At 41.9% G+C, this 21,856-nt stretch overlaps 1 protein-coding gene across 2 annotated transcripts in view; it reads left to right on the forward strand.

The window, feature by feature from the left end:
• Positions 1-21,856, forward strand: part of LOC132127139 (neuroligin-2-like) — a 98,667-nt gene that overhangs the window by 18,309 nt on the left and 58,502 nt on the right. The gene's annotated exons all lie outside the window — the stretch shown is intronic.

Here is a 21,856-nt window from a genome sequence, read left to right on the forward strand (position 1 = left end):
GATTGTCTTTACCTGCAGCACAGAGTCAATCTCAAGCTGCACCTGCAATAAAGAACTGCTTCATTGTTGACAGCTGATAGAAAACACAACTTGATTGATAAAATGTTATCAAATAAAACTACGGTGGCCCAGTGCTGCACAATACAATGAAATTAGCTCAACAAATGCAAACAAGCCACAACACAACAGAAACGAGCTGCAACACAAAACATTACTGTTGTCAGTTAGTGCCAACAACATCTAAAATATGTAAGTTATACTTGGGGCAAATAGCTGCTGCATTTCTATAAAGGTACACACAACTAACATTCAAGATTTAAGGTCCATGCACCAAGGTTATTATAATTTTGCATTTTTCATTAGTTTTTATTTTTATTTCGTTTAGAATTTTTGTTTTCAAATTCAGTTTAGTTTTTAGAGTGGGTTTGCTAGTTTAGTTTAGGATTTTTTATTTTATATTTTTTTTGAAAATGCTTAGTTTTAGTTTAGTTTTTATTAGTTTTAGCCTTTTTGGGGGGGGGGGGTGTATTGTGTAATAATAACAAAAACATCATACAATTTTAGAAAATAATCATTCAAAAATAAAACCAGTACATAAAATGTACATATGGGCACAGATATGTAAACAGTCTCAACACTCAGCAGTAAGTGCAAAATGTGTAAATCAAAAACCTAAAGAGCCAACAGACTAAAGAGGGCATACATGAACCGCATGTATTCAACCCATTTTTGAGCCACAACAAGACTTTTCTGTCAGATTGTCAGGGAGCTCAGTCTGAGAAAAGAACATGACAAATAACAGAAAAAAATTGTGTTTCTTTTTTTCGTGGGTGTGTGCCGTGGGTGTGTGCATGAGTGTGTGTGTATGGGTGAGAAAGAGAGAGATGGCTTTACTTCAGTCAAACAATAATTTTCGATACAGAATTCCCACCCTATACAAATACCACAGCTGTACAATTTTCACACCCTATACTAAATTGGAATGAAGCAGCAAACAGTGTAAGAGTAAACAAATGACATAACATTATTTATATTTGAATCACAGCTTATATAAGTTAGTGTTTTGACATCGACAACCCAAGTGCATTTTACCTCAAACTTGCGACTAGTTAACTTTCTAAAGTAGCAATCGCTTCTCGGGTCGACATTAACACACTGACAAAATTATATTCAGAATTAAAAATATTTTTATACCACTTTTTAATGTGTGATTGTGTAAAGGTGTTCACGAGATACCAAACGTTCGCGAACTTGCTTTCAACGTCGAACACGCATTCTCATGGAGACGTGGTGTGCACGGAGGGGAGGGGCTGTATGTGTGTGTGTGTGTGTGTGTGTGTGTGCATGAGTGAGAGATGCAGGGAAAGGAAATGCAGCTGAACGTTATTTGCTCTATGAAAGACATTGACAAAGATGAAAACTAAGGACATTTAATCTATAGTTTTATTTTAGTTAGTTTTACCAAACACACATTACAGGTTTGGTTAGTTATATTTTTTTTGTAATGCTTCGTTTTTATTTTTATTTCAAAAAAAGTTTTTCCTACCTAGTTTTAGTTTTTTCGTTCGTTATCGTTAATGCTTGCCGTGCACAATAAGTCTGACATTTTTGTATGCGTTTTTTTTTGTCATCCTAAAAATGTATCACGCACAGAAACCTTACACACTGAGTCCGATGTGTATTAATTAATTAATGATTCTGTTGTCCTCTTGCTTCTTAAAAAGAGAAAAAGAAAGGAAATATTTAGTCCATCCAATCCTGAGATATAAAGAGGAATGAGATTCCGCCTCCTTATTAAGGAGCAGAGGGATTACCACAGCTGATTCAAAGTTTCTTTAAGGATGTCAGAAGCTAGTTTTGATGCTTTGCTAGTGATACTTAAGCCACATATTAAAAAGAACACCACGAATTTATGTGAACTCAGTGTGCAAGGATCTTTATGGTGCTTTGTGCTGAGAGATGAAATTGACGATTGGCATTCTGGATTTTGGTGTTCGCTTGTACGGTGGCTCTAAAATGTCAAGAAACCTCTCAAAATGTTTGCTACATATTGCAAAAAATTCAGAAAATCGAACCCGATCTGATTTTTTTTTATAATGGACAAAAATTTCAGATGCAGTGTGTAAACAGGATTGACACAACATGAGGTCTTATTTATTTTTTAATGTGCAAAAATTTCAGCTGAAAATTGTGTGCAAGTGTGCATTGGTGGTAATGGACTCACGTGACATTTACGTTATCAAGCTCAGTTTGAGTCTGCGCAGTACGCCCGACCCCAAGGAAGTGCGTGCTTCTAATTGAGTTAATTTTTCTCTGTTGAATCCAATGGGGACGCTGTGTCCATTTCTTTTACTGTCTATGGTATTTGCCGAACTTTAAACTTGTGTGAAGGCGCTCGACTCACCTTCGCTTTGCTGACAGCGCTGTTTCTCACACATGCACAGAGAGAGAGCGAGAGTCTTACCACGCTGAATCAACGCGCTACATGTAAACTATATTATTTGTTGTCTTCTCCTGTCAAAATAATGGAGATCATTTAGAATTATTCTGTCACAGTGTCTGGGTTGTGTTCCCTGGGTTTCCACTAGGTGTCCTCCTTTCTCACGGTGTCTGTCACCTTACCACTTCCTGTTCCCTTATTTGGTCACCTTCCTCCTGTTGAGTAATTGATTGTTCCCCACCTGTCTCCTGTTTTCCCATTATCCTTTTGTGTATTTATACCCGGTCTGTCTGAGTCCTTGTCACGGAGTCCTTGTTGTATGTGAGATAGAGTTCATAGTCTGCTCTTTCCGTGTGTTCTTGTTTTGTGTTCGTGTTATTGGATTTTCTGGTTTTGACCCTGCCTGGACTGTTTACCCCTTTGGATTTGCCCTTTAAATAAATCTCATACCTGCATTTGGATCTCTCCTCGTTTCCTGTATCAACGTGCGTGACAGAAGGACTCCGTCACCTTGAGATCCAGCGGTATGTCGATTTACGCTTCTTCCCCAGCCACCGAGCGGGAGAGAAGCATTCAATTTGAGGGAACCCGCCTGTTCGTGTTTCACGGGACCAGAGGAGGGCGCCGATGAGGAGGTGGGCGAGAGGAAGCCCAGCATCGCTCTCCACCATGGCCCCCCTTTGACTCTGGGCTCACGTGGGAGGGACCAGAGCCGCCGTCTCACCAGAGCAGAAGGAGAAAGACAGCGACACTGCCCATGATGACCGCAGGTCCAGCACCACAGCACAAGATGGCCGCCAACCCAGCGCCGCTGCGGTGCATGGCCACCAACCCCGCACCACGGGGCAAGATGGAAGCCAGCCTCACACCACAGTGCAAGATGGCTGCCAGCTCAGCACCAACGCCCAAGATGGCCGCTGACACCTTTCTTGAGTACTTCGAGATATTATCAAGGTTCCTAGAGGTTCCCAAGACGGTTCACGTCATGGCTGCTGAGCCAGCGCCTCAGCACAAGATGGCCGCCAGCCCAGCGCCACAGCACAAAATGGCCGCCAACCCAGAGCCACAGCACAAGATGGCCACCAGCCCAGCGCCACAGCACAAGGTGGCCGCTAGCTTAGAGCCACAGCACAAGATGATCACCAGCCCAGTGCCACAGCACAAGATGGCCGACTCAACGCCTGAGTCTCCGGACAAGGTGCCACCGACTCGCCATCATAGAGGGCGGAGGAGGAGGAGACAGGCGCCTACCGTTCCTCAAAGCCTGGAGAACATTCCCGAGCGGACAGCTGCCGTCCAGGAGGACGTTCCCAAGCGGGCCGCTGCCGTCCAGGAGGCCGAGGTGGTTCCGGAGGCCGAGGCGGTGCCCGATGCTGTTCCGGAGGCCGAAGCGGTGACCGAGGCTGTTCCGGAGGCCGAGGCGGTGCCCGAGACTGCTCCGGAGGCCGAGGCAGTGCCCGATGCTGTTCCGGAGGCCGAGGCGGTGCCCGATGCTGTTCCGGAGGCCGAGGCGGTGCCCGATGCCGAGGCGGTGTCCGAAGCCGAGGCATCTCACGACTCCACAGGCAGTCCAAAGTCGAGTCAGGTGTTCATGGACCCTCCTGAGTCAGGGTTAGTCACCGTCGACCATCTAGAGTCAGGGCTAGTTCCTGTGGACTCTCCAGAGTCGAGTCAGGTCCCAGTGGACTCTCCAGAGTCGAGTCAGGTCCCAGTGGACTCTCCAGAGTCGAGTCAGGTCTCAGTGGACTCTTCAGAGTCAGGGCCAGTCACCGATGACCTTCCAGAGTCAGGGCCAGTCACCGATGACCTTCCAGAGTCAGGGTCAGTCACCGATGACCTTCCAGAATCAGGGCTAGTCACCGGGGACCTTCCAGAGACAGGGCTAGTCACCGGGGACCTTCCAGAGACAAGGCGGGTCACCGTTGAACGTTCAGAGTCAAGTCAAGTCACTGGGTGGGCTGCTGCTTGGCTCTGTTGGACTCGGCATCGACCACAGGGGGGTGGTGGTCATCTGCTCCGCCCTGGGGGACTCTGGCATCAACCACGAGGACGTGGTGGTCTTCTGCTCCGCCCTGGGGGGCTCTCGCTCTGACTACACGGTTGTGGTGGTCTTCCGCTCCGCCCTGGAGGAATCTGGCATTGACTACACGGTTGTGGTGGTCTTCCGCTCCGCCCTGGGGGGCTTCTTGTTGTTGTTTTTGTTTTTTGTTTTATGTGTTCACTTCTGTCCCTGTTCCCCTCTGTTAGTCTGGCCCTCCATCCCCCTGAACCTCCTCCGGTCCTCCTCCCTCCTGGTCTTCCTGTTTTGTGTTTACATTCTGGTGCCTGTTCCCCATGTTTTTTTTTGTTTTTTTTGTTTTCTGACCCTCCGTCCCTCCCCCTGAGCCTCCACCTGTCCGCCTCCCTCCTGGTCTCTGTTTTGTGTCTGTCTTGGAGCGTCTGGGAGCCGCTCCATAGAGGGGGGGTACTGTCACAGTGTCTGGGTTGTGTTCCCTGGGTTTCCACTAGGTGTCCTCCTTTCTCACGGTGTCTGTCACCTTACCACTTCCTGTTCCCTTATTTGGTCACCTTCCTCCTGTTGAGTAATTGATTGTTCCCCACCTGTCTCCTGTTTTCCCATTATCCTTTTGTGTATTTATACCCGGTCTGTCTGAGTCCTTGTCACGGAGTCCTTGTTGTATGTGAGATAGAGTTCATAGTCTGCTCTTTCCGTGTGTTCTTGTTTTGTGTTCGTGTTATTGGATTTTCTTGTTTTGACCCTGCCTGGACTGTTTACCCCTTTGGATTTGCCCTTTAAATAAATCTCATACCTGCATTTGGATCTCTCCTCGTTTCTTCTATCAACGTACGTGACATATTCAGCTATTTGAAACAAGCAATATGCCGGTTTCTCTGGTAGTGGGTGGAGCTAATGCGCAAGTGGCAATTTCATTGGCTGGTGCTCATCTATTACCATTCCCTGTTTTGATTTCAGCAAATCCGTGATTAATATTCATGAACCCAGCAGCTCATCAAACCGTAGTGCATTTTATATTGTTAATATGGTAGTAGAATTAGTATATTATCTTTTAATAATAATTAATAAGATCTATTACTATTTTTTTTTTTCAGAAACCCTCTATGACCAAAATATCTTAAGCATCACCACCAGTCTTAAACGTACAGTATGGAATTTTTGGCCACCAAGGGTCATCAATCAAAATAATAACATAAGACGTGCTTTGATGACGTCGGGAAAGAGCGTAGGCTCATGGGAGTTGTTGTTCATTGGAACACGCGCTCTGTCGCTCCCCACATTCCTCACTCATTTTAACTGAGGCCGGCGACACACTGGATGCGTGGCGCAAGCGTCTCAGCTGCGTGGCGTGTCAGTTTTTAATTCGGCTCCCATGTTAATAGGTTAGAGCTTGCAGACTGCCTGTGTGAGCCGCGCGGAAAACGCGTGCTTGCTAGAAATAGAACCGACGCCTATTTTTCACGCGACACGCACGCGTGTTGGAAGCGTTTCCAGGCAAAATATAATAGGAAAATATGTTTATATGTAATTTTGTACACAAATACATATTAATTCATGACATTTTGATGTTTGAAGTCTATAGGTTGACATAAATTCAGATATAAATGTAATTTAAAAAATAAATAAATAATTATCGATTTTCAAATATTGAACCTGTCAAACATCGTCTATTTTGCGGTCAATACTGTTGACGGTGTCCTTTATCAGTAGGCTTTATATTTATGTTCAACATGAAGTATAGATATTGTTGTCATGAAGACAAGAGCCTGGTCTGTCAGCGGTCTCCCTTCACCTACAGCAGCAGCAGCCTAGTATTTTGACAATCACGTCTTTTCGAACGGAGAGATATATGAATTATCAGACCCCTATCAAATCAATATTCCATCTAGCTAGTAGTATGTTATATGTTAAAAAAAAGCTACTTTATCCAGCTAGATTTAGAACACATGTAGATTTACATTATACTCTACATGAGAGCTAGTCCGTCTGCGTTTTACACAAGACAACATCGTTTCACAAAATATACGGATAGATACAGTTAGCTGAATGGATGCATACCTGTTTATTAGAATGCAAACATCTCTCTGTAGTTTCAGCTTGTCACGAAGCTCTCTCTATCTTGGAAATGCAACTCCAATATTTACCCGTGTCTTGTTTGTTCTCTTGTCCCAAAACCTTCTCATGTCATTTATTTCAACCGTACGTTTGACTGCACTTCACAGAACGTGCAGGCAAAGCATAATCATGATCCATAACTAAGTTATTGATTGAAGTATAAATATGAATATAAATATAAAATATAATAGTCTCGATCAAGACTAGCTACTACTTTTTCTTCTTCGTCTCGTCTTTGCTTCTGTTCACCTTTGTATTTGGCGGTTCCGCAGGAAGTTAGATAAACTAGAGGGGTCAAAGTTTATATGACGCTATAGATGTGCGACAAAACGGAAATAAAGAAATGTGCCGTGTCTTCTAATTAAACTATAATTTTCTCTGGATTTGAAAGTTCGTGGAAACTTTTGGGATAATGTAAGTACACAACTAAAAAATATATATAACATAGATATAGTGATATCTGCTATTTTTAAAGTAGAAAAATGACATATTGCGCCATTAAGTTCAGTTAAAATGACAAATATGCATTCATACATGGTTATCAAATTTTAGTTCTAATCACTAAAGTTATATCATTAAATAGTGCTTAATACCATAATATAAGGCTTGACTGACTGATTAAGAAGCTAAGGTTTAAGAAGCTGTGCCAGTTTACAAAGATAAGCTGATTGGAATCATATGTGGGTGTGTGTAAAAAGGTATATCAGTCTGGCGAGTAAACAAAAAATTTTACTAGCCACTGGCGATTTTATTGCCAAGGTGTACGTAGAGGGTTGCAAAATAAAAGTTCATTTTCAAAAGTTCTAGGCATTGTGCTAGAAATATTAATATTATTTATTTAAAAATGTATGTGATACTGCTACTACTGTTGAAAAAATTTATAAAACTTTATTTTTTAATTAAATAAATCACACAATATTTCTTCCATGTTTTAATTTTAATAGCAAATCCCCTTTATTTAACAAAAAATAAAATGTGTTTAAATTTCAGTAATTAAAAGACAAATTAAATTTGGGTGAAACTTGTTTACTGTTTTTAATTATTATATTACCTGTAGAAAAACTTTAAACACAATTGTAAATAAGTATAAAGAATGGCATTGATTTTATTTTTAGTGATAAAAAGTGTGTAATTTGCATGTTTTTGTGTTTTTCTTTGGTACCGAAATTGGTACCGAGAACCGTGGATTTTCACTGGTATCGGTACCGAATATTGAAATTTTGGTACCGTGACAACACCACTAATATAATAGCACACTTGAATAAACTTCTTTTTCATAAGGGATCCTCTATATTGGCCAAAAAGGGAGTGAGAGATTGTGTTGTGTTGTGTTGTGTCTTTTCAGTCATGTTGTGCTAATTTTGTTGTGTTGCGACTTGTTTCCATTGGGTTATATGAATTATATCAATCCCATTGACACATGAGAATGTATTATTATAGTAATGTTATACTGGGGTACCATGGGAATTTTTACTGAGGCTCAGTAAAAAAGGTCTAGTGACACCTCTGTTCTACCCAAAATCAAAATTGACCCTTTTTACTTTGTTAGCGCACATTATTGAGATGAATATCTGTAACCACTTACCAACTCCGTCAGTCTGCTGTGAGATACAGATGGTGAGAAGTTGCTCTAAAATAATCTCCATTTTTTCCTCATTCAGTATTCCATTTCTCTTAGAAATATGTCACAATGCTACAGTCAGTCGCAATATCTGTTTCAAGCAAAGTTTACGGTACGGCCACATTAGCAACATTTTGTGGGCCACAGAAGTCACTTTCAAACCAAGAAGCTTTCTGTTTGGTCAGTGCAGATTAAAATTCAGACCTGCCAAACTAACAATTTTTTTGGATAATTTTTTCATTTTGTTGACAGCTGAGCTACTACTAAGTACTTTTAAGGCTAATTTAGACTGCACCAACTTTGTATTGGTTTGTGATTATTTTTGCGATTAAACATGTTCAGTTGCAGTTTGTCTGGTCGTAATTTGAAAATTGACGTACTGTCATTTGGTGACTTGTCGGCGTCTGTCGGTGCAATGTGAAGTAACCTTTAGTTAGCGACTCGCCAACATTTCTGTTAGCAGTGTCATTTGTATGTGCACTCCGTTAACTTGAGAATTGTGCTGGATTATGTTTGAACATATGTTAGGATGCTTTTTCCGAACACTGACTTATTTTTCCCATGTTGACATGGCAGCTAACATTGCACAAATAATCCCATGTGTCTTCTAGTGTGTCCTATGCTTAGTTAACCGCAGACATACCCTGGTGGACCGGCTGAGTCTGACAGCCTGGCCAGAAGTCATGTCTACAGTGCCAGTGGCGGGACATCAGGGTCTCATGGTGGCCCAATTGTTCAAATGCCACCGCTCCTATGTGCCTTTTCACACTTGGCTATGACCATCCGTCCGGCTGAACGCACCCCCTCGTCTATCCAGAGGGCCGTTACTCCATCAAACAACCCTCCTCTCTGCTGTGACAGCAGGACAGAAGGTGCTGTGGGCACTCGTTGCTGACACAAAGTTAGACAAGGCTGTGGGCACCGTGTGCACAGATGGACCTGGCCCAGCTCAGTTCCGTTCACGCCGAGATTCCCAGCACAGATGAATTAATGCCAGATATCATGCTCATGCGAGAGGAATGGCTCATTATTAAAAAATGCTCCGGAACAATCCATATGTGTTTGAGATCGCATGTGTGGTCATTGCTGCGCTTAAGGGCTTTTAGACCCCTGCTCCGCCAGACAGGAGCCAGGCAGCGATATTGGCTACTAATGTACAGGCCATGAGAGCTTCATGTCTTTATTAGAGACTTCATCTCAGTCCTTTAGTACTCTAGCTCAAGGCTTCTCATTATTCACTTTGAATGACTGTGATGTTTACCTCAGTGTCCGAGGTGGGTAATATATTCGGGGCACAAAATAGGCTCTAACGGTAGTGATGACACTAGTAAAAAATAAATATATTTTTTTAAACAGTTATTTCATATTAAAAGGAGTTAAAATCTATTAACGTATTTACTGACATATTACTTCAGACTCACTGATAGAAAATTTTGTATTAAACTTTTTTAATACAAAATTTTTTAAAGGGATAGTTAAGCAAGAAATGAAACACTATTCACTCTCATGTCATTCCAATCTTTGGAACACAAATATTTTTGATAAAATCTGAGCGCTTTCTGATCCTGCATTGACAGTAATGCAACTGACACATTCAAGGCCCAGAAAGGTAGTAAGGACATTGTTAAAATTGTCCATGTGACATCAGTGGCTCAACCATTATATTATGAAGCTTTGAGAATACGTTTTGTGCACAAGAAAGAAAAAAAAAAACTTTATTCAACAATATTTTCTCTTCCATGTCGGTCTTCAACATGCGTTCACGAATGTAAATCCACTTTAAATCAATCAAATATACTTCAGCATTTTTTAAGTTAGACTTCAGCACTACAGTACTTGTGCACTTAAGTGAATTAATACAAAATACATTTTGTAGTTCAATTTATTATAATTCAACACTTTAAAATTACAATTGCAGGGCATTTTTATGAAGTACTTAAGTATGTAACTGAGACTGCTCTGCTCTCGGTTACTGAAGCCCTGCGACTAGCAAGAGCAGCTTCAAAATCCTCGGTACTCATCTTACTGGACCTTTCTGCTGCTTTTGACACTGTTAATAACCAGATTCTCCTGTCCACCCTCAGAAAGATGGAACGGCACTCCTGTGGGTTAAGTCCTACCTCTCTGACAGATCCTTCAGTGTGTCTTGGAGGGGTGATGTTTCAAAGTCACACCATCTTGCTACTGGGGTTCCTCAAGGCTCAGTACTTGGACCACTTCTCTTCTCAATCTACATGACATCATTAGGATCTGTCATTCAGAAGCATGGCTTTTCTTATCACTGCTACGCTGATGACACCCAACTCTACCTCTCATTCCAACCAGATGACCCGACGGTAGCTGCTCGCATTTCAGCCTGTCTGAGTGACCTCTCTAGCTGGATGAATGACCATCACCTTCAGCTTAACCTTACGAAGACAGAACTCCTGGTGATTCCAGCTAAGCCCATTGCTTCATCACAACTTCTCTATACAGCTGGGCTCATCAACCATTACTCCTTCGAGGACAGTTAGAAACCTAGGAGTTGTGATGGATCATCAGTTAAGCTTCACAGACCACATTGCTACAACTACCCGGTCCTGCAGGTTTGCCTTATACAACATTAGGAAGATTAGACCCTTCCTGTCAGAGCAAGCAACCCAACTTCTTGTACAAGCTCTTGTTCTCTCCAGACTGGACTATTGTAATGCTCTCCTGGCAGGCCTTCCTGCATGTACTGTCAAGCCTCTGCAGTTGATCCAGAATGCAGCAGCGAGGGTTGTCTTCAATGAGCCAAAAAAAGCTCACGTTACTCCTCTCCTCATCAGGTTACACTGGCTACCAGTAGCTGCTCGCATCAAATTCAAGGTACTGATGCTAGCCTACAAGACGACCACTGGCACGACACCAACTTACCTAAACTCATTGGTTAAATCTTATGTGCCCTCCAGAAGTTTGCGCTCTGCAAGTGATCGACGCCTTGTGGTACCATCCCAAAGAAGTTCAAAATCACTCTCACGGACCTTTTACTGGACTGTGCCCAGCTGGTGGAATGACCTCCCAATCTCAATTCGTACAGCTGAGTCTTCACTCATTTTCAAGAAACAGCTAAAGACTCATCTTTTTCGCCTGCACTTAACCTAGCACTTTTCCTTTTCTTGTCTTTTTAATTTATAAAAAAAAAAAAAAAAAAAAACCTACCTATGCGTTCTATACTAGACTGACTGAGACTTGTCATGGCACTTGTATACTGTTGTTGTTCTCTTGTTGACCTGACTGCTTCTATTGTTCTCATTTGTAAGTCGCTTTGGATAAAAGCGTCTGCTAAATGATTAAATGTAAATGTAACTGTATTTGTAGTATACTTAGCATGAAATAAATTGGTTTCAATTACATTTTAGTACATTTAGTACATTTATTTTCCACTAGGGGATAACTGTTTAATTAAGTGTTAATCATATTAATACTACATAATATAGTAAATAGTCCACCAGTGGTTGACAATCCAACATAGTATGTCTTTTTGAAATAGAGGTTTTTCTTAGAAGCCCCAGTATGTGAAAAGTTATGTTTGTGTGCTTTTTTACAGTCACATTTTTAAAGTAATTTATTGGCCTAAAAAGAGAAAAACATAGAATTAGCCAAGTTAAAAATGTATTTAACAGATAACATTTCTCATCTAAATTCCTGCAAATATCACAATAATATTGTTATCATTAATTATTTTCTTTTTGTATTGAAATTATATTATAATTACAGCACTTAAAAAATAAAAATCTGTTGAGAATCTGAGTTGAAATTAATATGTGTAACGACTGGGTGAAGGAGTGGCAGGAAGCAAGTGCGAGATTAATGATATTTAATGAAGACAATGATACAGACAGTACTTGAGACACAAACAACGCTGGGAGGAATGCACAGTCTAAGATGGTGGTGATGAGTGACGAATCCGGAAGGCGGAGGTGAGTAGGCAGCAGGAGAGGGTGACACAGGAACTGCGGGGAAGCGAGCTGAAGGTAAGTGGTGTTGCTTGGTGGTGGGTTGCGTAGAGTGGACGGGGTTCCAGGGAAAGATGGACATCCAACGCAGAAACACACAAGAAAGCAAAGCATAGGTCATAAACATGAAACAACGCTCTCAGGAACACAAGACGCTAGACAAGCCAATATATAGGGATGAGTAATGAGTGACAGCTGTTGCTGATGACAATTAACGGAGACGCCCAGAAACTAATCAGTGCTGACGCGTAACACACAGACTTCTCCCACAAAGTGCAAAACCCAGAGATCACGGTTTACCAACCGTGACAGTACCCCCCCCCCCCCCCCCTTTAAGAACGCCTCCTGGAGTTCCCAGAATGGCCTACCTGCTGATTATAATCATCAATAAGGGAGTGATCCAGTATGTCCCTAGCAGGTACCCAACTCCTCTCCTCCGGACCGTAACCTTCCCAGTCCACCAAGTACTGGAATCCTCATCCCCTCCGTCTCGAGTCCAGAATACGATTAACCAAATTGGTCGGTTCCCCATCTACGAGACGCGGCAGCGGGGGAACCGGGGTAGGTGGATTAATACGTGAATAAAACACGGGTTTAATTTTGGACACATGGAAGGCGGGATGTATTCTCCTGTATGCTGGAGGTAGTTTGAGGCGGACTGTCACCGGACTAATGATCTTAGTGACAGTAAACGGGCCAATGAATTTGGGAGCTAATTTGTCCGTTGAAACGGAACGGAGAGGAATATTGTTAGTAGAAAGCCACACTTTTGACCCACGACGTAAATGGGAGGCTTTGACCGGTGGCGATCGGCCTTGGCCTTAGTGCGCTCCCTCATCCGGAGCAGAGTCTCACGGGCTCTGGTCCAGGTGCGGTGGCACCTCTGGACAAATGCGTGAGCGGAGGGGACCGCGACTTCAGATTCCAGACTAGGAAAAGCTGGTGGCTGGTAACCTACGCTGCACTGAAACGGAGAGAGGCCCGTGGCTGACACTGGTAACGAATTGTGAGCGTACTCCACCATAGAGAGTTGTTGGCTCCAGGAAGAAGGATTCTTGGAGACCAAACATCGGAACGTTCTCTCTAAATCTTGGTTGGCTCGCTCAGACTGCCCGTTACTCTGGGGATGATAACCCGAAGACAGACTAACCGTCGCTCCTAGCAATTTACAAAATTCCTTCCAAAATTTGGATATGAATTGGGATCCCCTGTCAGAAACCACGTCTACTGGGAGGCCATGTAACCGAAAGACATGATCTAGGACAGTGACCGCTGTCTCCTTGGCTGTAGGCAATTTGGGCAAGGGAATGAAATGTACTGCCTTCGAGAACCGGTCCACTACGGTCAAAACGACCGTCATGCCATTAGAGGGCGGGAGGGCGGTAACAAAATCTAGTGCGATATTTGACCAGGGTCTCGAAGGGACAGACAGCGGTTGAAAAAGCCCATCAGGAGGCCGGTTGGACGACTTACCACTGGCGCAAACTGAGCAAGCCAAAACAAAATCGTGGACGTCACAAGCCATAAGTGGCCACCAGAATCGTTGTTTAACTAACCCCTTGGTTCGGCTTATCCCTGGATGACAAGCAACGTTAGAGCAGTGACCCCACTGAATAACTTCGGACCGTAACTCTTCCAGCACAGATAAACGATTCGGTGGGCAACCGGGCGGAGGCATGACCCCTTCTAAGGCCGTCTTGACCTTCAATTCGACCTCCCATACGAGTGCTGAGACGACTATTTTCGCAGGTAAAATACACTCGGGAGTCACCGGACGGGAGGAGGGATCAAAAAGACGTGACAAAGAATCGGGTTTGACATTTTTGACATTTTGGAGTCTTGTGGCAGTTCTAATGTACTCTAAATTCTTGTGATCGGTCCAAACAATGAAAGGTACCCCTGACCCTTCCAACCAGTGACGCCACTCCTCTAAAGCTAATTTGACGGCCAACAATTCTCTGTTACCAATGTCATAATTGCGTTCAGCAGGAGATAAACAATGTGAGAAAAACGCACAGGGATGCATCTTATCGTCCGAGGCAGCACGTTGGGAAAGAACTGCTCCTACCCCCACCTTTGATGCGTCGACCTCCACCACGAACTGCCGTGTGGGATCAGGAGCTACAAGGATGGGAGCGGAAACTAAGCGGCTCTTGAGGTTGGTAAAGGCAGTTTCGGCTGCATCCGACCACCTGAACGGAGTACTGGGGGAGGTCAAGGCCGTCAGCGGTGAGACTAGTTGGCTGAAATTCCGAATGAAACGTCGATAAAAATTGGCGAACCCCAGAAACTGCTGTAGGGCCTTACGGGAATCTGGAGATGGCCAATCTATCACAGCCTTAACCTTGTCAGGATCCATACGTATTCCCTCGGACGAGACGATATACCCTAGGAAGAGGACAGACTGTGCATGGAATACGCATTTCTCCGCCTTGACAAAATGCCCATTCTCGAGTAACCTCTGGAGCACTCGTCTGACGTGTTGAACAAGTTCCTGGAGAGTTGAAGAAAAAATCAGTATGTCATCCAGGTAAACATATATAAACTGATCTACCATGTCTCTCAACACGTCATTAACGAGTGCTTGGAAAACCCCTGGCGAGTTGGAGAGCCCGAATGGCATCACCAAATATTCAAAGTGCCCTCTAGGGGTGTTAAAGGCGGTTTTCCATTCATCCCCCTTCCTGATGCGGACCAAATGATAAGCGTTACGTAAATCCAATTTTGTGAATATGGATGCTCCCTGTAACCTCTCAAAAGCTGAAGACATCAACGGTAATGGATAGGTGTTCTTTATTGTGATGTTGTTCATCTCTCGGTAGTCAATACAAGGTCGCAGAGAACCATCCTTCTTACCCACAAAAAAGAATCCCGCCCCCGCTGGAGAAGAGGAAGGGCGGATGAACCTCGATGCCAAGGAATCAGAAATGTATTTCTCCATGGCCTCCCTCTCAGAAAGAGAGTAAAGCTTGCCTTTAGGCGGAGACTTACCTGGCACTAAATCTATAGCACAGTCATAGGGACGATGCGGAGGAAGAGAAGCAGCACGGGACATACTGAACACCTCCTTCAGGTGCAAGTACTCGTTCGTGATCGTCGACGGGACAGACCATGTTCTCTTGACTCGAGCGGCCCCTTTCCGGAGAGACGTAATGGCGTGTAGGACTGACTTGTCTACCCAGGCGGTTAATCCGAGCATCCACCCGGAGTGCCAGGTCGATTAGGCCGTTGAACGTTGGGGGCAGCTCGAGGAGGTAGATCTCCTTCTGAACACGGTCGGCCAGCCCATGCAGGAATCGATCCCACTGCGCCGACTCGTTCCACTGGCACGCAGCCGCCAGGGTGTGGAACTGAATGGAATAGTCCGCCACCGATGATTCTCCTTGTTTGAGGTCCGAAAGCTGGTGGAACGAGGTGCAACACGGATGTTGATTCTCCCAAACCGCCGTCCCCGATTAGGCGGCCCTGCCAGAGAGTAAACTAAGAGCAAACGCAACCTTGGACTCCTCTGTCGCGAAGGTGCTGGGCTGCAATGCAAAATGCATGGAACATTTGTTAAGGAAAGTCTTGCAAAAGTTTTGCTCACCGGAGTAACTCTCTGACGCCGGAAGACGCGGCTCTGGCTGGAAGTGGTCCTGGGAGGTCTCCCGGGGGACGGCCGGCGCAGGCGGTGCGGTGGGAGAGGTGAGTTGATGAATCAGCTGGGTGAGCTCGGACACCTGTGTCACCAGGGATGAGTAATGAGTGACAGCTGTTGCTGATGACAATTAACGGAGACGCCCACAAACTAATCAGTGCTGACGCGTAACACACAGACTTCACCCACAAAGTGCAAAACCCAGAGATCACGGTTTACCAACCGTGACAATATGAAGTTGATGTTTTGGTCATTTTTATGTTTTCATTGTTTTTCATTTCTGTAATTGTTATGCATGCAGCTAGAATTCTGAGATTATACTGAGTATGTTTACTTAGTTTGCAGTCACACGTTTCAGGCCCATTTAAAATTAACTGTTTAAGAAAATAATTGATATTGATGACACTTTATAAGTGTTCAACTACACAATTTATTCAAAGAAATGGAGACAAACAGAACTATTACTTTTTTTCTATTTAGCTACATGTAAACTGCAACTTGGAGAGATCTATGAGTACTTTGACTGCTGACTCAAATGAAAATAAGAATTTCTTTCCACCATTTCATGGAAATGAACCGGACTTCACAACGATACCCTGCTTTCTGTTCTAATAAGCAACCCTAAACTGAACAATACTTAGTAATTCCCATTCACTTGTTTAGTTTATGATGAATGTGTTTGATGGGATGTGCTGCCTGATTGATTTGTGTCATAATCACTAATGGAGCCTTGCACTATTAAGAAATCATGTATCTAAAAGAGCACTTTCCATATTCACTCAGTGCCACTAATTGGCACTTGACTTTCCCCCTGCAGTTGTCAGAATCGTGCTGTTCCCTCCAGGGTATTGTTTGGTTTAGGCGGTGCCAGATCCTCGGCAGGAGATTGTAGATGATGTACAGCAGCGGCTGATGGCTCAGGGCAGGAGGTCACACCTGGAGGTGATAGTAAAGACTTTAGACTGATGGAGAAGGTTGAAGCCGTTACAGGATCATATAGCGAAGCGGTGCTAAATTGTAAAGACTGAGACAGTGGTTGTTATCCAAGGTTGTTTGTGGATGACAGAGGTCGGACCTAGTTTGGATTTTACAGCTGGTAAATGGATAATGTTTAGATAAAGGATTGAAAAGATAAAAGGCTCTTTAAATGGGATTGTTGATTATATTATAAAGAACGCATCATATAAATAGGTTTTGATATTTTATGGAGAAATCATAAGTGTTGCCTGGCCGAGGTAAAGTGATCAGATTTATTTGTTAAATTGTTTTATGTTGAATGCTGAAGTTATGTCTATTTGTTATAGATTATTACAGTAATTCATTTAGATTTGTAAATTAATTAATTTATGTATTATGTATTATTTACTTTATTAAAAGGCAGGCCTTCAGAATTACATCAACTACTGTAAAAGCAGATTTCAAACAAGTTTATTCATCATAAATTATAGGCCAATTGAGTGCAACCTGAATTCATAGTTTTCTAAAATTAATAAATAAATAAACATATGTATAATCTATAGAATTATTTCACAACTCTCTCCTTCTATCTCCTTGACTTGGCACTATGCTATTAATAAACTAAATTGTAAAAAAAAAAAAAATTAAAAAGTATACATTTACATAAAATATTTGATTTGGTATTTTTTAATTGACATCTTTATTATAAATATAAATCATTACAAATTATTTAGATACTATTATAGTTTTTATTATTTTGAATCAATGTTTTTTTTTTCATTTAAAATTTTTTGTGTCTGTATAGTTTTCATTATTTCATTTATTTTATTTCAGCACATCAAGTTAAACTAAATTAAAATGAGAAATGTTTTGTTTGTTTGTTTTCATTTCAATTTTAGTGTTTTTGTTTCAGTTTTAGTTTTAGTTAACTATAATAACCCTGATATACAGCAGGTAAAATAAGTATTGAACACGTCACCATTTTTCTCAGTAAATATATTTCTAAAGGTGCTGTGGACTTGAACTTTTCACCAGATGTCGGTTACAACCCAACTAATCCATATATAAAAAGAAAACAAAACAAATAAGTTCAGAAATTAAGTGATGTGTTATAAAATGGAATGACACACGGAAAAAGTTTTGAACACATGAAGTAAAGAAGGTACAAGAATGCATGGAAAGCCAAGACACCAGCTGAAATCTATCAGTAATTAGAAAGCAATCTTGCCCCTTGTCAGTGGAAATTAATATTACTTAATTTTCAGTCCCAACACCTACAGTACCAGAATGATGAAGATGAAATGAGGGTGGACATTTCAGCAAGACAATGATCCCAGACTCTCAGTTGGTCTCAGAAAAGGAAAATAAAGCTGCTAGAATGGCTGAGCCAATCACCTGACTTGAATCCAATAGAAAATAAGAACTAAAGATCAGAATTCAGAGAAGAACACCACAGAACTTTCAAGATTTGAAGACTCTGTGGAAGAATCGGCTGAAATCACACCTGAGCAATGCATGTGACTAGTTTCTCCAAAAAGGACGCGTCTTGAAGCTGTCACTACCAACAAAGGCTTTTGTATTAAAATCAATTTCAGTAATCTAATACTTTTTCCCTGTGTCATTCCATTTATTACACGTCACTTCATTTCTGAACTTATTTGTTTTGTTTCATTTGTATGTATGGATTACTTTGATTGTTACCTTAGCAAGGAGTTTCATGCTGAAGTTTAATAAGCTGAAGTTAAAGTTTCATGCTAATACTTGGCAAACAGTACTAAAGAGCATTATGATGTCGTTAGAGAAGAATTATTTTGGAGAGAGATGGATGAATCTCTATATCTCATTGCCTTGAGTTAGTGACTTTGCCCTTTGAACCAGTTCAGGGTCACTTTCATATCGACTGAGCAAATGCTAAAATTCTGCTTGCAATTCAGATCATCTGTACGTGCCCTCACAGGTTTTTTTTATCAAACTCACCTCAAGAGTTGCATTATCTCCTGAATCTGCTGAACTACAATGGATCTGAGCCCAAACCTGCTGCCGAACGCATCAAGCATAAGGACCTGAGCCGAAAGGGAAGTGTGTGTCAGAGTCACTTACTGTAGCAGACGGAGAATGAGCGGTGTGTTATTTCAACACATAGTCCTCTTGATTAGGGTCCCTTTGCATGCCCTTTTAGCAGTGAGTGCTTTAGTGGCAGGTCCAGTAGGACTGCATTTCCTCCGAACTCACAGAAGAGGGGTGTATGTTGTTTTACTCGCAGACTTACTGCTGCCCCTGAGGGCCTAACCTAGCCCACACGCAGCTAATCAACAAGGGCTTCGCGTGGGCTTCTTACACACAGCTAAGCCATTTCACATACACAAACACACATTCGCAAGAAATTGTCTGTGAGTGATTTATGAACTGACCATATTCAGTTTTATCAATAAAGCTTTCCCTCAGAGAAACAGTGTTTGTGTAACTGTGTGTTCTGGATCACCGATTGCATGCGGCCCCCACAGCACTAGGAAGTTCCCTGGTGTTCTTTACTGGAAATGAAATATGTGCGTGTCCTCACCAATTGATCAAGTATTTTAGTCTGTGGTGTTTTCCTAGGATAGACGCCAATCAATGAAACATCAAAACATTTAGATGCTACTGTAAAAACGGCTCAATTGCAGGCTTCTCGTTTGCAGACTTTGCCTCTGAATATAATTTAAAGTAAACAAAAAACATAGGCCTAAATCATTATTTATTTATTTTTTTCATTGTTTAAGTATATCAAAATGTCACGCTGCTGTCACTTTCTGACATATCATGTCAGTTGGCCATTAGCACAATTTGACATACCATTTAATATCTGAAGGGCACATTTTGTCCTGTCAGAGATCTGGATCACATGACTGGGAGACATTTTCACTAGCTTACTGAGTGTATATCATAACAAGGGCCTGATCTTGATGAGCTCGGAAACCTTTTACCTGGGGAGCTGAGAGAGCATGCTGTCTTTTTCTTGCTGTCTTCATACGCTCTTGATTTATTACCACACGCTGGCAGTGATGTAACAGCTCCTCAGCAGGTTATACAGCAGGTTGTGTGGCTGTGTATTTGAAGGTGGGGGGTCAGCTAAAAACTGCATATTTATGAAGTTCAATTGCTGCCCCACCAGGCGAGGGTGAATCTTTGGCCTTAATTGTGTTTCATAAATATTGATAGGTTAGGATATTTTGGTGTTCCAACACACCCATCTACACACAAGCAGAAACAGGATCTTCTTAATACTGCAAGGTTTTTGGTTTTTGCAGCTGTGAAGTTTAAAAATATCATTGTTTTCTGTTTTTCACAGAAGAAATACAGGTTGTATAGGTTTGGATTGACATTTGGGTGCGTAAATGATGACAGAATTTTCATTTTTGGTTCACTAACCCATTAACCCAAGTTTGCTCTAAGGGAATTAGATTGGAAGTCTCTCATTTTCAGAAAGTTTTGAATTGATATTAGGGACAGCAGATGTTTATGTTGCAACAAAGAGTGATGACTACCAATAGGAGTGAATCACCTTATGAAACAGTTGGATGCTACACTCAGATGCAACTTGTACAGCAACTTGGTGGCATCTTAATAATAGTCTATTTCTTGGAGCCTGCTAAATGACTACTAACAGTACATAATGCTGACATAAATGCATTTGCTTCTTGTTGAAGTGTTATTCAGTGACTTTGGGGGTTGTTGATTTCAGATATCTGCATTTATCATACAACTGTCTTGAAGTAGAGCTGATCTCAGCATGTCTCAAGTGTCTGTGATCCTAAATCTGATGGTATTAGATGCTGTTACTCTATTTTGTCATTGAAACCGTTTCGTCTTATCTTTAGTGCAGGAACATTTGGTTTTGAGATCTGGATTTGGACACATGAGGTCATGAGAAGGTCTGGTGTTTTGTCAAATCCAGTGTTTCACTCGTGTCCCTCTTTCTTCACCCTTTTTCTTAGTCAGGTTCTCCTGCAGTTGGCGATTTTCCACTCCAGGTGTCCAGGTTTGGTGCTTTTTGGATGATTAGCTGTGTTTGGTTGCCATGGAGATGCTGAGTGCTTGAAGAAAAGCATACGCTGGATGGTTCTGTCTTCGCTCTTGACTCTTGATTTCTTTGTAGAATCTTCCAGCTCCTGCGAGGATGCTACCCAGATGTTTCTGTAAGATGGTTTCTGTTTTGCCTGTGCAAACATGCATGTTTTTCTTCAGCTGTTCAGATTGGCTGTGTGTTCTTTTCGGCTGTGCACACATTTACTTTAGCATACATTTAGTTATCTATAAAGTCTCCAGGCTTTGATTAGCAGAACGGAACAGTTTGCTCAGGGCCTGTGAGGAGACGTTTACTTCGTTCTCCATTTTGTCGATGTAGATCCTGGGACCGACGGTTGTCACTTTAAAGCAGTTCTACAGCCCTCACAGTGTCCAAACTACACTCACAACTCCCACACACATTGGCATTCTGCTGTTGAGAAGTCAGCCTACATATTTTCAAAGTTTTTTTGACTTGTGTCAAACTTTTTTTTTTTCTGGTCCTTAAACCCCATCTGACATTCTCTTTGAAAAACTCACAACTATCTTGTTTTTATTCCACAGATTTTTGCATTTTCTTATGATTTTCATGTTAAAATGTAAACAGGCATTTAATAAGCCGGTAAGGGAGTCTACAGTCCTGAGCAACATCGGCTATTGTGCTAGTTGGGTTGTGCTTAAACCTTTTATGATCTTTACCAGACAATGTTGCATGTAGTTTGTATCAGATTTTAGTTTTAGATACCCTCTGTGTAACAGCTTTGTTATTGTTAATTGAATATAAATTGCTTAAAAATCATATTTTTTAAATTGTTAATATAAATTTTAGATTAATCAATATTTTAATTAATAATAGTGTATACATTAATTAATACAAAATAGCACTCTTGGTACTGGATGCCTCTAGTGTCCATATATCTTTAAGCATAGATACATGCTGTCCACTGTAGATTAGTCATTCTGGAAGCAGTTTCCAGGACCAATTGCGTATGACATCATCTTTCTTAAATCACTGATTCCTGTTATCCCGTATGACTCCAGAATTGAG

The sequence above is a fragment of the Carassius carassius genome, chromosome 45, assembly GCF_963082965.1.
Source record: "Carassius carassius chromosome 45, fCarCar2.1, whole genome shotgun sequence".
NCBI classification, from domain to species: domain Eukaryota; kingdom Metazoa; phylum Chordata; class Actinopteri; order Cypriniformes; family Cyprinidae; genus Carassius; species Carassius carassius.